This window comes from Leptonychotes weddellii, chromosome 6 (genome assembly GCF_054177405.1).
Source record: "Leptonychotes weddellii isolate Sample4059 chromosome 6, ASM5417740v2, whole genome shotgun sequence".
NCBI lineage: Eukaryota > Metazoa > Chordata > Mammalia > Carnivora > Phocidae > Leptonychotes > Leptonychotes weddellii.
The window spans coordinates 84,289,486-84,303,712 of NC_138374.1; the positions used below are offsets into that span (position 1 = coordinate 84,289,486).

A 14,227-nucleotide genomic window follows, 5' to 3' on the forward strand; every position below is an offset into this window, starting at 1 on the left:
CCTGCTGCCCATAAAAATAGACTCACCCTTAATTGGATATTGGAAATACTGCATTCACAGACCTTATTAAAACATATATTCGGGGGCAATGGTTAGAGCCAAATGAAGGCTGATTTCTTTCTCTTGACTGTCCCTAGGTATCATCAGGCCAGAGTAGTATTTTTTTTTAATATTTTTTTATAAAGATTTTATTTATTTATTTGACAGAGAGAGGCAGCTAGAGAGGGAACACAAGCAGGGGGAGTAGGAGAGGGAGAAGCAGGCTGATGTCTAAAGTACATCTACCTCTTTAAAAAGATAGGGCATAGTCCTCAAGTGTCTCATCAGATAATTCAACCACGAATTAAGTCAATTCAATTTGACAAATTTTGATTCAACATCAACTATATGCAGGGTTTTGTCTTGATGCTTAAAACATTCTTTTTTGGGCGCCTGGGTGGCTCAGTTGGTTAAACGACTGCCTTCGGCTCAGGTCATGATCCTGGGGTCCTGGGATCGAGTCCCGCATCAGGCTCCCTGCTCAGCGGGGAGTCTGCTTCTCCCTCTGACCCTCCCCCCCTCATGCTCTCTCTATCTCATTCTCTCTCTCAAATAAATAAATAAAATCTTTAAAAAAAAAAAAACATTCTTTTTTACTCCTCCAGTTCTTGATTGAGCAAGGAGCCCAATGTGGGGCTGGATCCCAGGATCCCGGGATCATGACCTGAGCCAAAGGCAGACGCATAATGACTGAACCACCCAGGTGCCCCAGGCCACAGTAGTCTTAACTTCTAGAATTTAGGTACAATGTCAGAAAAGTCAACATAAATGAAACAAATTAAATCTCTGTAGTAGTAACTAAACATAAGAGATAAGATTTTAAAACCTTTCAAAAGCTTAGCAGAGATATAGGAAAATCTCTGAAACTTTTATCAACAAAACAAAACAAATAAAAAAACACTTGGGTGTTTCTGAAATCTCCACCCTTCTTAGGACTCATAAAAGAGCTCCAAGACTCAAAGAGATCAGTAAAAATGCATTGAAATGAATGTTGAATTTACCAGCATTAACAGTGACTAATGTAAGATAAATTGCATACCTATTAATGTTACACCTCAAGTAATAATACCTAAGTATTATGGTGTATAATCAAGAAAAAAGAAAATTAAAGAATATATATATTATATATGTATACAATTTTTTTTAAGATTTATTTATTTATTTATTTATTTATCTGAGAGAGAGAATGGGAGACAGAGAGCATGAGAGGGGAAGGGTCAGAGGGAGAAGCAGACCCCCCGCTGAGCCAGGGAGCCCGATGTGGGACTCCATCCCGGGACTCCAGAATCATGACCTGAGCCGAAGGCAGTTGCTTAACCAACTGAGCCACCCAGGCACCCCTATGTATACAATTCTTATATGTTTAATTTTCTATATATATTTTCTCTATATATTATATTAATTATGTGAATATAGTGACAAATTAATTAATTATAGATTAATATATATAGTGACTAAGGAAGAAGATACCATCTCTGAGAGATATGCAAAGTAAAATAAGAAAAAAATATCCAGATTACACCACCACCTAGATGAAATGTTTGATCTGTTTCACCAAACAACCATGGAAAGACCTTTCAACTTGAAAGGAATAAGGCAAGAGATACAAGTACATTGGTCAGTGAAAAGATATATGCCATTGGAAATTAAAATTGAAATTCTATTCTGTAAGTCTTCTTTTCATCTTCTTTTTCTTTAAGATTTATTTATTTGAGAGAGAAAGAGAGTAAAAGAGAGAGAGCATGCATGACCAGGGGGAGGAGCAGAGGGAGAGGGACAAGCAGGCTCCCCACTGAGCACAGAGCCCAATGCAAAGCTCCATCTCACGACCCTGAGATCATGACCTGAGCTGAAATCAAGAGTCAGGCGCCCAACCGACTGAGCCCAGATACCCCAGTGTTTGGTCTTAATTTAGCTAGTGTGAGTTGTGTGACCTTGAAAAAAATAATTCACTTCTCTGGGTTTCAATTTCTTTACTTGTGCAATTGAAGCAGAGATTTGGTCAGCATTTTCCCAATTGTCTCCTTCAAAATGAAAGTCCTAGAACAGAACAGTGCTCAGTCTGTTAGAACAGCTAGACATTCGCATGCAAAAAAAAAAAGAAAAAAGGAAAAGAAGAAGAATCTAGACAGAGACCTTACACTTTTCACAAAAATTAACTCAAAATGGATCATAGACTGCAATTTAAAACATAAAATGATAAAAACTCCAAAAGATGACATAGGAGAAAAACAAAGTGAACTTGGGTTTGGCAATGACTTTTTAGATAAAACACTGAAAGCACAGTCCACTAAAAAAAACATTGTAAGTTGGATTTGATTGAAATTAAAAACTTCTGTCCTGCAAAACACTACTCTGTTCAGAGAATGAAACAAGCCACAGACTGGGAGAAAATATTTGCAGAACACATGTGATAAAGGATGAGTATCCAAAATATACAAATAACTCTTAAAACTCAACAATAAGAAAAAAAGCAAACCAATTAAAAAATAAGCAAACTATCTGGACATCTCACCAAATAAGATATAGAGATGGCAAGTGAGCATATGAAATGATGCTTATTTTATCTTTATGCTTATTCCACATCATATGTCATTAGGAACTTGCAAATTCAAACAACAAAAATGTACCACTGCATGCCTATTAGAATGGCTAAAATCCAAAACACTGTCAATACCAGATACTGATGAGAATGCTGAGCAATAGCCCATTCACTGCTGGTGGGAATGCAAAATGGAACAGCCACTTCGGAAAACAGTCTGACAGCTTCTTACAAAAATATGATCCAACAATTTCTCCCCTAGGTATTTATGCAAATGGATTAAAAACTTATGTCCACATAAAAACCTGCATATAATGTTTATAGCAGCCTTATTCAAAGTCGCCAAAACTTGGAAGCAACCAAGATGTCCTTCAGTAGAGGATGGATAAACAAACCGTGGTGCATCCCTACAATGGACTATTATTCAGTGATAAAAGGGAATGAGCTGTGAAACCATGAGAGACCTAAATGAACCTTAAACACATATTACTAAGTAAAAGAAGCCAATCTGGAAAAGAACATCCTGCATGATTCCAACTGTGTGATATTCTGGAAAAGACAAAACTATGGAGGTAAAGCTATGCAGTAAAAAGATCAGTAGTTGTTAGGGGCTTGGGGAGAGGGAGGGAGGGATGAATCGGTAGAGCACAGGAGATTTCTAAGGCAATGAAACTCTTCTATATGATACTGCAATGGTGGATACAGGTCATCGTACATTTGTCAAAACTCAGTATGTAAAACTCAAAGACTGAAACCTAAGGCAAACTATAGACTTCAGCTAAAAATAATGTGTCAATATGGGTTCATCAATTTTAACAAATGTACAACACCAATGCATGGTGTTAATAATAGGAGAAACCAAGGCAGGGGGAAGGTTAAGAGGGTATATGGGAACTTCATACTATTTGAGATTCTCTTTGTGATTCATACAGAATTTTAGATATGAAAGACTGGGAAGTCCTATGATAAAGAAACATGTTTAACATTATTTATCCTAGAATTTCCTAAACTTATTTGACCCTGAATTTTTCCCCCAAGGAAATTATTAACACCCTGAGGAACTAAAGTTTCACAGAACATTCTTTGGGGATTGTTTACTGCAATGATCATTAAGATTCTTCCTAAATCCAAAAGGAATATGTAAAGGTATTATAAATTGCTTGCTATTAAATTTATATGGTTAATGTAAAAAAAAAGATTCTTCATAAATCTGAAAATCTTAATTTGCCTGTTTGGTGAATTTCTTTAGTAGAAATCAATCATCACCAGATGACTCTGTAAAGTCAAGTTTCTGACCCTGCTGAGTCATAGCCAGACTCTAGACCCAGTAGCCTCAGGAGAGGATGTTGGTGCTTTGTTAATGAAGTCTATAGAATTTAACAGGTTAGCTACTTATTAAGTACAAAAGATATCATATTCATATCTAAGGTTACAAAACCTAGTAACAATCCACACGTTGCACTGATTCTATTGAGAGGATTTCTCAATCAAAATCACTCCTAATGTGAGAGTTAACATGAGAGGTCAAAGCTGGAAGTGGTGTTTGCATGAGAGGTGTGGAGCATGACTATACATCTTGGGGACATTTACTCAATAAATACTCATTCACTGATGTGCTGTTGAGTGTTCATTATGTCCATGAGGATGATTATAATTTATTGTATTTTTTAAAACATATCTTCAGGGGCACCTGGGTGGGCTCAGTCGTTAAGCGTCTGCCTTCAGCTCAGGTCCTGATCCCAGGGTCCTGGGATCGAGCCCCGCATTGGGCTCCCTGCTCGTCCGGGAGCCTGCTTCTCCCTCTCCCACTCCCCCTGCTTGTGTTCCCTCTCTCACTGTCTCTCTCTCTGTCAAATAAGTAAAATCTTTTAAAAAAATAAAAAATAAAATATATTTTCACTTTAATTTTCTTTCTGACTTCAGAGTATTAAGTAATATTCTCTCTGATTTGAGGAAGAAAATTACTATTCCTCTATCCCGCCATTTTTCTAATTTCTCCAGGCTGAAAGCCTTCTTTAGAAATGTCAGAAGAGTCTCAGTAAAGAAAAAAAATCCCAGACTGTCAGGGAAGGGCTTGTCATGGCCATGGGAGATGCTGTGCTTTATGTACAGGACTTCCTAACAGACTTGGGCCACTCCCCTTCCAGAAGCACCTTATCCATTTGTCCCTCTCAATGCAGCTGCAGGATATGACCACTTTCAATGACTTTCACTGAGTCCATTTCCTTCCAGCCACTTTCAACCTTCTTATTCTTGACCCCTTTTCCTCTTTAATCCTTTGACCTAGCCTTTGGTCTCTGACTCTGGGTTCAGGCTGTTTTTGCTTCGATGATGTTTGGTCAGGTTTTTATGGCTCTGAGTGGCCAGCATTTTCCACCACCATCTTGCTCATGCTTGGTCTGGAACTTCTTCCACCACAGTCATGGGTAAAGTGTGCTCCTCTTTTCTGTCCTCATTCTCCATCCCCACTGGCCAGTGAAGAAGGGCTAGGAGAGGTTTGATACCTGCCTCTTCACCTTATTCCCAATCTTCTGCACAACTTCCTGTGTAGAGAAGTTTGGGGACCCACTATGGATCTCTGCAAGTGCCTTTGACTTTCCTTTTTGCCTCCTACTATGTAGGAACTGCTGAGGGATTAGAGGAAGAGAAAATAAAAAGACTCATATTTATCATGTGCCGATTGCACCAGGAACTGTGCTCCTTGTTCATTGAATATCTACATCACTGCCATTTCACAAAAGGGATGACTGAAGCATTTACTTAACTTTTCCCTATGGAGGAGCACCAGGGTGGCTCAGTCAGGTAAAGGTCCATTTCTTGATCTCAGCTCAGGTCTTGATCTCAGGGGTCATGAGTTTGAGCCCCATGTTCGGGTCCATGCCCAGCAAAACAAACAAACAAAAACAAAAACTTTTCCTTATGGAAAAAAGTAGAAAGGGGCAGAACTGTGAGTTGAACATAGTTCTAGGTGATTCCCAATCCTCTTTCCTCTCTATCTTAGTGGAACATCTATTTATGGACATATGACCCAAAGGCTAGAGAATCATATATAATTAAATTTGAGTTTCATATTATTATGACACTACTTAATAAATGTTAATGAATGCTAAACATATTCCTCCCTTTGTTTATCAATAAATATTTATTGAATAACTTCTAACTATAAGTCAGATGCTGTCCTAAGCATTTGGGATACATTATTTTTTAAAATGACAAAAATCCCTGCTCTTGTATCACTCACATTCTAATGGGTAAAGAATAGAAAATAAGCAATAAACACAATAACGAATAAATAAATTGTAAAGTATATTCAAAAGTGTAAATAAACTGGGGAAAAGAAATAGAGCAAGATAAGGGGGATCCGCACAGGGTGTGGTTCAGGTGGTTACATTAGAATTCTAATAAGGATGACACATTGCATTTGGTATTTTGTCTTAAAATTATTTTATTCTTAAGAATCCCTTACTACAGTCCCCTTTTTATCATGCCCATGAATATTTGGGAGAGAAAATAGGTCTTTTGTCTTTTAAAACAATTCCATGGGGCGCCTGGGTGGCTCAGTCGTTATGCATCTGCCTTCGGCTCAGGTCATGATCCTGGGGTCCTGGGATCGAGCCCTGCATCGGGCTCCCTGCTCAGTGGGAAGCCTGCTTCTCCTTCTGCCACTCCCCCTGCTTGTGTTCCCTCTCTCGCTGTGTCTCCCTCTGTCAAATAAATAAATAAAATTAAAAAAAAAAAATTCCATGTTGAGGGCACCTGGGTGGCTCAGTCCATTGGGAGGCTGCCTTCGGCTCAGGTCATGATCCGGGGTCCTGGGAGAGCCCCACATCAGGCTCCCTGCTCGGAGGGGAGCCTGCTTCTCCCTCTCCCTTTGCCTGCCACTCCCCCTGCTTGTGCTCTCCCTGTCTCTATCAAATAAATAAATAAAATCTTAAAAAAAAAAATCCATGTTCTGCATTATGCTGATTACTTTGTTCTGTCTTTTATCTTACTGCTCTGTATTTTATGTAAACTGGTAGTTAAGTCTAAAAAAATTAAAAAAAACAAATCAAATGGGGTGGTCATTGAGAAGATGATATTTGAACAAAGATTCCAAGAGAGCAGCTGGCCGGTGGAAGACTGTCTAAGGATTCTCGTGGGACTAGAGCAGAGCAAACAGTGTGGAGAGGGAGGAAAGGGGTGGGAATAGAGAGACACCAGAAAGGCTTTCCAATTTCCTTTTCTGCAGTAGGGAGCCATCGAGGGTGTTTGAACAAAAGAATCACTAAGTTTAACAGAGTGCCATGTTGAGAATAGATTAAGATAGTTTAATATCTAATTTTTTCATTGTGCATTCACAATATGCCATGCAGATAAGGTCACATCTGGCCTAACAAGATCAAAATCTTGGCAAAAGTTCATTATCCTCAGAATGGGCCACTGAGAAGAACTGGCTGTGTGCGAAGTCGAGAGGCAGTATAGGGATGGGATGTAGGAGATGCAAGGCAGAGTAGCAATTAAAGAAGGAGAGTGTGCCTCTGACTTAGGCATCTGAGGCTGTAAGCTCGGCCTTATTCCCAAGTTTGTCTCCTTTGATGTGCAACATACTTTTCTCCATTTTGCAGAATGAGTTCAGTTTAAGAAATTGAATTCGCCCTGAAAGATTCCATCTTCAGTTTCACATAAAAGTTTAAATTTTAGTGTGAATGACAAAAGAGAAACCACTTTGGGCCTAATTCAGATTTTTATTTTTTTTATTTGGTTTATGCAACTTTATTTATTTATTTTTTTTAAAAAGATTTTATTTATTTATTTGAGACAGAGAGAATGAGAGAGAGAGAGAGAGAGCACATGAGAGGGGGGAGGGTCAGAGGGAGAAGCAGGCTCCTTGCTGAGCAGGGAGCCCAATGCGGGACTCGATCCAGGGACTCCAGGATCATGACCTGAGCCGAAGGCAGTCGCTTAACCAACTGAGCCACCCAGGCGCCCTATGCAACTTTATTGAAGAAAAATAAATCAATTACTAGCAGAGCTATTAGTTGATCACTCATCCATTGACAACTTGCATCATTTATTCAGTGCTATATTAAACAGTGTATTGGAAGATAGATTAACTAATAGCTCCAAGCCTCCTAACAATTTAAATGAGAATTACAAAATGTTTGAGACCCTATTTTGGAATACAAAGGGTGTTTGAGTTCCAATTTCCATTCTCTGTAGAACAAGAACATGTCATTCCTTTACTGACATGCATAAAATACATCACATTTTCTGTTCTGCTGATGCTATAAATTCAATACCAATTCTCCAGGCACATCAGTTATGAGCATAAAGCATATCATGTAACCTCAAATCTCTAACAGTGGAAGGCTTAAAAAAAGACTGGATGCTAGAATAATGCTGCTTCCTTTGATGTGACAACTGAGCATCCATCTCCCTCCCCCTCAGATGATTTCTTCAGCATGTTAGAGCAGTGAGGAATAGTTTTAGTCTCATAACCAAGTTAGAGTGAAGACATTGGCCACATAATACACATGCTCCATTTTTTAAAAAATTCTGAATCTTGGGCAACTTTTCTCTTGTAACTACTTTACAGTTTCTAAAAGCAGTTATTGTCCAAAGCTGGAAGAATTTAAGTCTTCTCAGATGAGCATGTGAATGAATGGAGGGAGGTAAACAAAAAATAAAATAAAAAAAGATGAGGTCTGATAGGGGAGCAGCCGGATAAGAAAATCAAAAAAAGGAACAGTAATTTAAAGTTTATTCCAGCTATAATGCAGGTTATTCTGACTGTAAGGTAGCATCACATGGCATACTTCTGAGTCCATTCCGGAGATATTCTGTTGTACTTATCTCTGTCTGTTTTATAGATCCGTGCAATCTCTGGCACTAGAGGGTCATCTGGGTTTGGACCACAGAGCAGTGAACAAATGGATAAAAGAACTTTAGAAATAGTTAAAGCAGGAGACCACTGTGATCTTAGAATATCGAGACAAATGCTGCCATTACTGTTAGTATTTGGATGATGAATTCTTGTTGTAAATGCAACCTTACGTGGTTTGAAGGGGTAGTCTGTAGGAAAACGAATTGTCAAAAAGAATACAGCGCCTTGATATGGGCTGTCATTAGGTCCCATAATTGTGGCTTGCCAATGAAACATATCATCCCCAACTGGATCTGCAGAACATTGTGCTGGAGGGTCACGGGCCAAATCACTAAATTCCTTATTAATCCGTTTCAGCTCCATAGTCTGCGCTTTTCGTCTGGCTCCTCACTCTCTCGGTGTGTGCTCAAAGGTCCGGCCAAAACTCTTCATTAGCCGGATGGGCGGCAGGGAAGGATTGTCTCTTCGTCTCCCACCGGCTCTGCCAGACACAGGCGCAGAGGGGCCGGGGCCTCCCTCAAGCTGCGGCCTCGGCTTCCTCCCTGCGCGGCAGCTGCTGCCTCCCCGGCCCCACGGAGCTCACGCAAATGACACAGCCACGAGATGTCCGCTCTCCAGATTTTTAAAAATATTTTTTGAGCATATGCCAGCAGCTACATGAAATTCTCTTGCTGCCTTTTGGTTGATTCTCTTCTGTGTACTGTATCCCTTCCCTTTTGGCTTTCTAGCTTCACTTGAAGTCAAGACAAGGTATTCAAATTCCAAATATACAGACTATTTCAAGTAAAAGTAAAAATCTTCTCTTCTTTGGTTTGTACCAGTTCTTTCTCACCAAGTTTGAATTTAGGATGTGGAATGAGAGATGTTTCTACTCTCAAAGACCCACGTGCATTGCTCTGATAGACCTTTCCCGCTTGTCTAAAACATGAATCATATTTATGTGTATTAAAATAAGTTAAAAATACATATACCAAGCACCCTTTAAATTCAAAGCACCAGGCTGAGAAATGAAGTATGAACATGGGCAGGCATACCCTCTGAGCTCAAGGAGTTCAAAAGCTAGCAGCTGTCATTCCAGTGGGAATTTTATTATAGGACCATTGTTAAATGGTCTAAAACTTTAATTCTGCATGGCCATTGATTCTGACTGGGGCATTGAACAACTCCCCTACCTGCCCTGGTATTAGGGAATACGTCAGACAAGATGTTAGAAATCCTTGCTAACCACATTATAGCCCAGAGTCACCTTACACTCTCTGTGACTTCCTCTGCTCATTCTGATCTTGAAAAATCACTACTGGGATTCAGACTTGCTGGAATACCTTTTACATTGGAAAGATTTATAAATTAAGCCAGTATATACATATATAGATTTAAACAATAGTAAGTCAACTATTGATTATACGTTTACCAGAAGATTCACAATTGATTACCTTAAGAGGCAAGGTCCTCTTATACATTTAAAAATATGATCCAATTCATTAAATATTCACAATTGACATGCTACTCTTTAGGGATACAAATATTACATAGAAAGAGGTATATTGTATTGGGCTGCAGTAATAACTCCCATTAGCTCTGTGAATGAAAAGATAACATTATTGCAATGGAGGATTTCACAAAGATAAAAATCTGTGTCACAGAAACTGAAGGCAGTTCATTATACCACAGGGCGGCGGCGGGGGTAGGAATTCATTGCCATTCCCTCAAGGGCACACCAAGGAGAAGAAAAAAAGAGCTGTTCTTTTCCATTTCCCTCTTACCAAAGGGACAGCTTCTAGATGATATTATATTTTTTAAATACCTTTTCTATTTCCTGTGATTGTGTTCATGTTGTGCATGTATGTATGTATATAAAAAACATACCTTTGGTAAATATTACTGTCTAATGTATAATACTATCTATATTCTGTCTATCATATCTGTCATTTTTCTCGTATGTATCTATTCATCTATCTATATGGCCACTTATCATCTAAAAAACATACCTTTGGTAAATATTACTGTCTAATGTATAATACTATCTATATTCTATCTCTCTATCATATCTGTCATTTTTCTTGTATTTATCTATTCATCTATCTATATGGCCACTTATCATCTATCTATCCATAAAAACTCTGTTTAAGAGAATGACATTTTTCATGAAAATCTCTCCATTACTAATTCTAGCCCACTCTGGAATCTAGAGTTGTAATACCTAAAAATTACTTCCAAAGGGAAAGATTATTATGAGTCTTTTCCTCTTTTCAATATATCAGATTTCAGGGTATCTAGTAAATCAAATAGCAAAGCAGCCATGGCTACCTTAGAGGCCATGGGGAAAAGCCACACACGTGCACTCACGCACCGTGACCTGTCTTAGGTTTATGGTCTACGGAAGAGACAGAAACACAAGATGTGATCCAATCACTTACCAGGGCTAGATTTGGGAAAATCAGTTTCTGCTGTAGGTATGAGAGGACCAAGAGCAGGCAAGTCAGTGTGTACCTGCTGACACCCCACCCTGCATCCTTCACTGCAGGCTGAGCAGAACATCCCAAACTAATTTGATCAGCAGTGTCCAGATGTGGATATTCCTCTCCTTTTTTCATGCTTGCACTTTGTTTGGAACAAAACAATCCTGCCTTGGTCTGCTCTGAAAGAGCTGTGGGTGAGCCCAGGGATTTGGGGGCCGCTGCCCCTTGGGTCTAGCTCCTCAGGACACTGGGTTCTAGGCCACCAGTGACCAGCATGGCTCATGGCCAAGTGTCCTTCCCCATGTAACACTAATCCCACTGCCAGGATGCCGACGTTGTGGGAAGCTATGAAATGTCCACAGTACATTAATGTGATTTATCCCTTTTGATCAAAAGGAGTTGTAGGGGAGAAGCTGTGCCCATTCAAACCAAGAGAGTGCAGCCTATTTCCAAAGGGAGCTGGTGTCACAGTGTGAGAGCAACCAGACTTCCAGGCCCCACAGGGGCATAGTGGGGCAGCCCCAACGGTGAGAAGAGTGCAAAAACCCTCGGCTTATTCCTGTTGACTGCCTCAGATGGGCATCTCACTCAGGTGCCCAGGTACTGTGCCCCAAAGCCATGCTCTTACTGCGGCAATTTGCTTGGCTTAGGAATGAAGCATATGCTTGGGAGAGCCTGACTCATTATTTTCTGATGTTTACATCCTGAGCAGTCTATTCAGATAGAAAATACTGTGCATTTGGTGGTGGTGTTTGCATGAGGCTGTGGCTTAGTGCTTGAGTGCTGGCTCTGCTCTGTGCACATGAACAACTCGCCTGGTCTCTATGATATAACCATTTCTCATGCCGTGATGTGGCATGCTGACTTGCAATGTAGTTCTTTTTGCCCTCAGTGACACTGTTTTACCCTAAACACAGATTAAATGATTTAAATGATTCAGTGATAAAAGGCACTGGCTTTTACAGCGCTCTGATCAGGATTCAAGTACCTTCTCCACTACACAGCAATTGGGTGTAACCGAGCAAGTCGCCTAGATGCTGAGCCTCAATTTACTCATCTGCAAAAGGAGGATACTAACATACCACTGTTGCAGAGGATTACTGTGAGAAATAGGTTAGATTATGTACCTCAGCTGCTCTTCAAGGAAATTGGCATGGCCAGAGTGTAAGAAATCCTAGTCATTACTATTGGCAAATCAGTCTCCAAAGCTCCTTTCTGTGAACTGGGTAGTAGGTGACTGTGTTCCTACAGTTATTTTTTCAGTAGCTGCAGCTGAATCCATTCTACCTGACAGAATTTTTTACCTGGAAGGGGGTGCTGCCAGTAAGTCTCTAAAATGTGAACTTGGCTGAGTGGGGCTTTGAACAGTGGGAACTCAGTTCAGGCGACAAATCTGGTCACCATTATTAGTTGGTGGCAACACATTTGGTCGATTGTCACCTGCTGTTCTTTGGGATACAGATCATGTACTATGACAGCTTTGCTGTTAAAATAAGTAGTAGGAAAATTCAGAACCTTGTCATGTGGTTATAGACTTTTTTTCCCCCTTTGGAACTCAGACTAGAGTTAGCCAGTCTGTAAGTAGAGACAGGAGTGGTATTCTTTACAATTCAAAATTGACTGAGAGTCCTATTTTTTGGATCCATTCAGAATTTTAAAAATAAATGTATTTTTACCAAAGACAGACAGGCAAAAAGAGTGGCAGTGAGGCACAGACTTAGTATCTTAAAATTTTTGCATACACAATCTCTTCTTCACAAAGACATCTTTAGACTAAAAGGTCAATCAACCGAGATCATATTACACTTGATATCCCCCTACTAATGCCTATTATTTTAAATGACTTCAAGGTATTGGCCATTAAGCTATAGAATAGAGGACTGGGAAAAGCCTAGAGATTTCTATGTAAGGGAAAGGAATCTTGCTAAATACCATGCCTAGATGAAATATTTGCCTGTGGTTATTCACACATGGAATTAACTGACCAAGAGCATTGGAAGTCTACATTTTTGAGGGAACTATATTGCCAAAGGCTAATAAGAGGCTGCAATTATTAAATCTTCTAAGTCCCCAGTTTCTGGAAAGATGGCAGAAGAATAGGAGACCCTCGTTTCATCTGGTCCCTTGAATTCAGCTACATATCTATCAGATTATTCTGAACACCTGTGAATTCAACCTAAGATCTAAGAAAAGAATTGCTGCAATTCCACAAATAGAAAATCAACTACTTTTTGCAAGGGAGGAGGTGCAGAGAAGTGAATCTGAGGGGATATATTGGAAGAAAAACCATGGAGGGAGGGGGCCTCTGGAAGCTGATATAGCAGCAGAGCACAAAATCAGACCTTTTAGAAGTCTGCTCTGGTGAGGGACCTCCCTGACTGAAAAGTGCTCAGGTGGTGAAGTGGGACAGAATATTAGGTGGGAGAGCATGGTCTCAGGATCTCTGGGGTCACAGAAAGAACAGGGGTGTGTGAGTGTGGCTGAGTTCCCAACCATTGGAGCAGGGAAGCAGGCTACAATCAGCGAGCCCAGGAGTGGGCTCTCAGCTCAGTGTTGCCATAAACCATGAACTGAGTCACAATCAGGCAACCACTCTCCAAGCAGGGGCCCAGAGAACAGCAGAACTGCAGGGACCTTCTTCCTCCCCCTGGGAGTGGGAGTGTGCACCACAGGAGTCTGCAGAGTTTTGCACACACAAAAGTGATTGACTGCTTTTCCCTGAGGGTGCACTGAAGAGTCGGGGGGTCTCGATCGTTCAGCTCTGGGACTGGAGATTGGGGTGCTGCCATTCTTATTGTTTTCTTCATCCTCTAAAGCAGCTAGGAAATCCTTCAGGAAACAAAAGCCACATAGAGCAACCAGAAGCAGCTTACACTGAGCAACCTGGCAAGGGGCTGTGCAACTCTGCCCAGGCAAAGACATCTGAGAATCAGTGCAACAGGCCCCTCCCCCAGGAGACCAGCAAGAACATCAGGCTAATACCAAGTTTACAGATCACACAGAACTGAAAAGCTCCTGTGCCAGGGGAAAGTAGTATGTAGAATTTTTTTTTTCTCATGATTCTTTAATCTTTCAGTTTAAAATTTTCTTTTTCTTTTTTCCTTTTTTCCTTTTCAACTAGTTTCTTATTTTATCAACTTTTTTTAAGTCTTTTTAAGTGTTCATTTTTTTTACATTTACATTTTATAGATATATTCTTAATTTTTGGCTTCCTTTCACTGTATTCAATTTTATTTTTGTATATGTATGTAAGTTTTCTTTCTTTACAATTTTGGGATTTAGTGTCCAAAATACACCCAGGGCCAAGGGTATCACCCTGTTTTG

The 14,227-nt window shown here is 40.0% G+C and overlaps 1 pseudogene; it reads right to left on the reverse strand.

The window, feature by feature from the left end:
- Window positions 1–7,786: 7,786 nt before the first annotated feature.
- On the reverse strand, window positions 7,787–9,052 carry LOC115936735 (ubiquitin-conjugating enzyme E2 D3 pseudogene; annotated as a pseudogene).
- Between the last annotated feature and the right edge of the window lie 5,175 nt (window positions 9,053–14,227).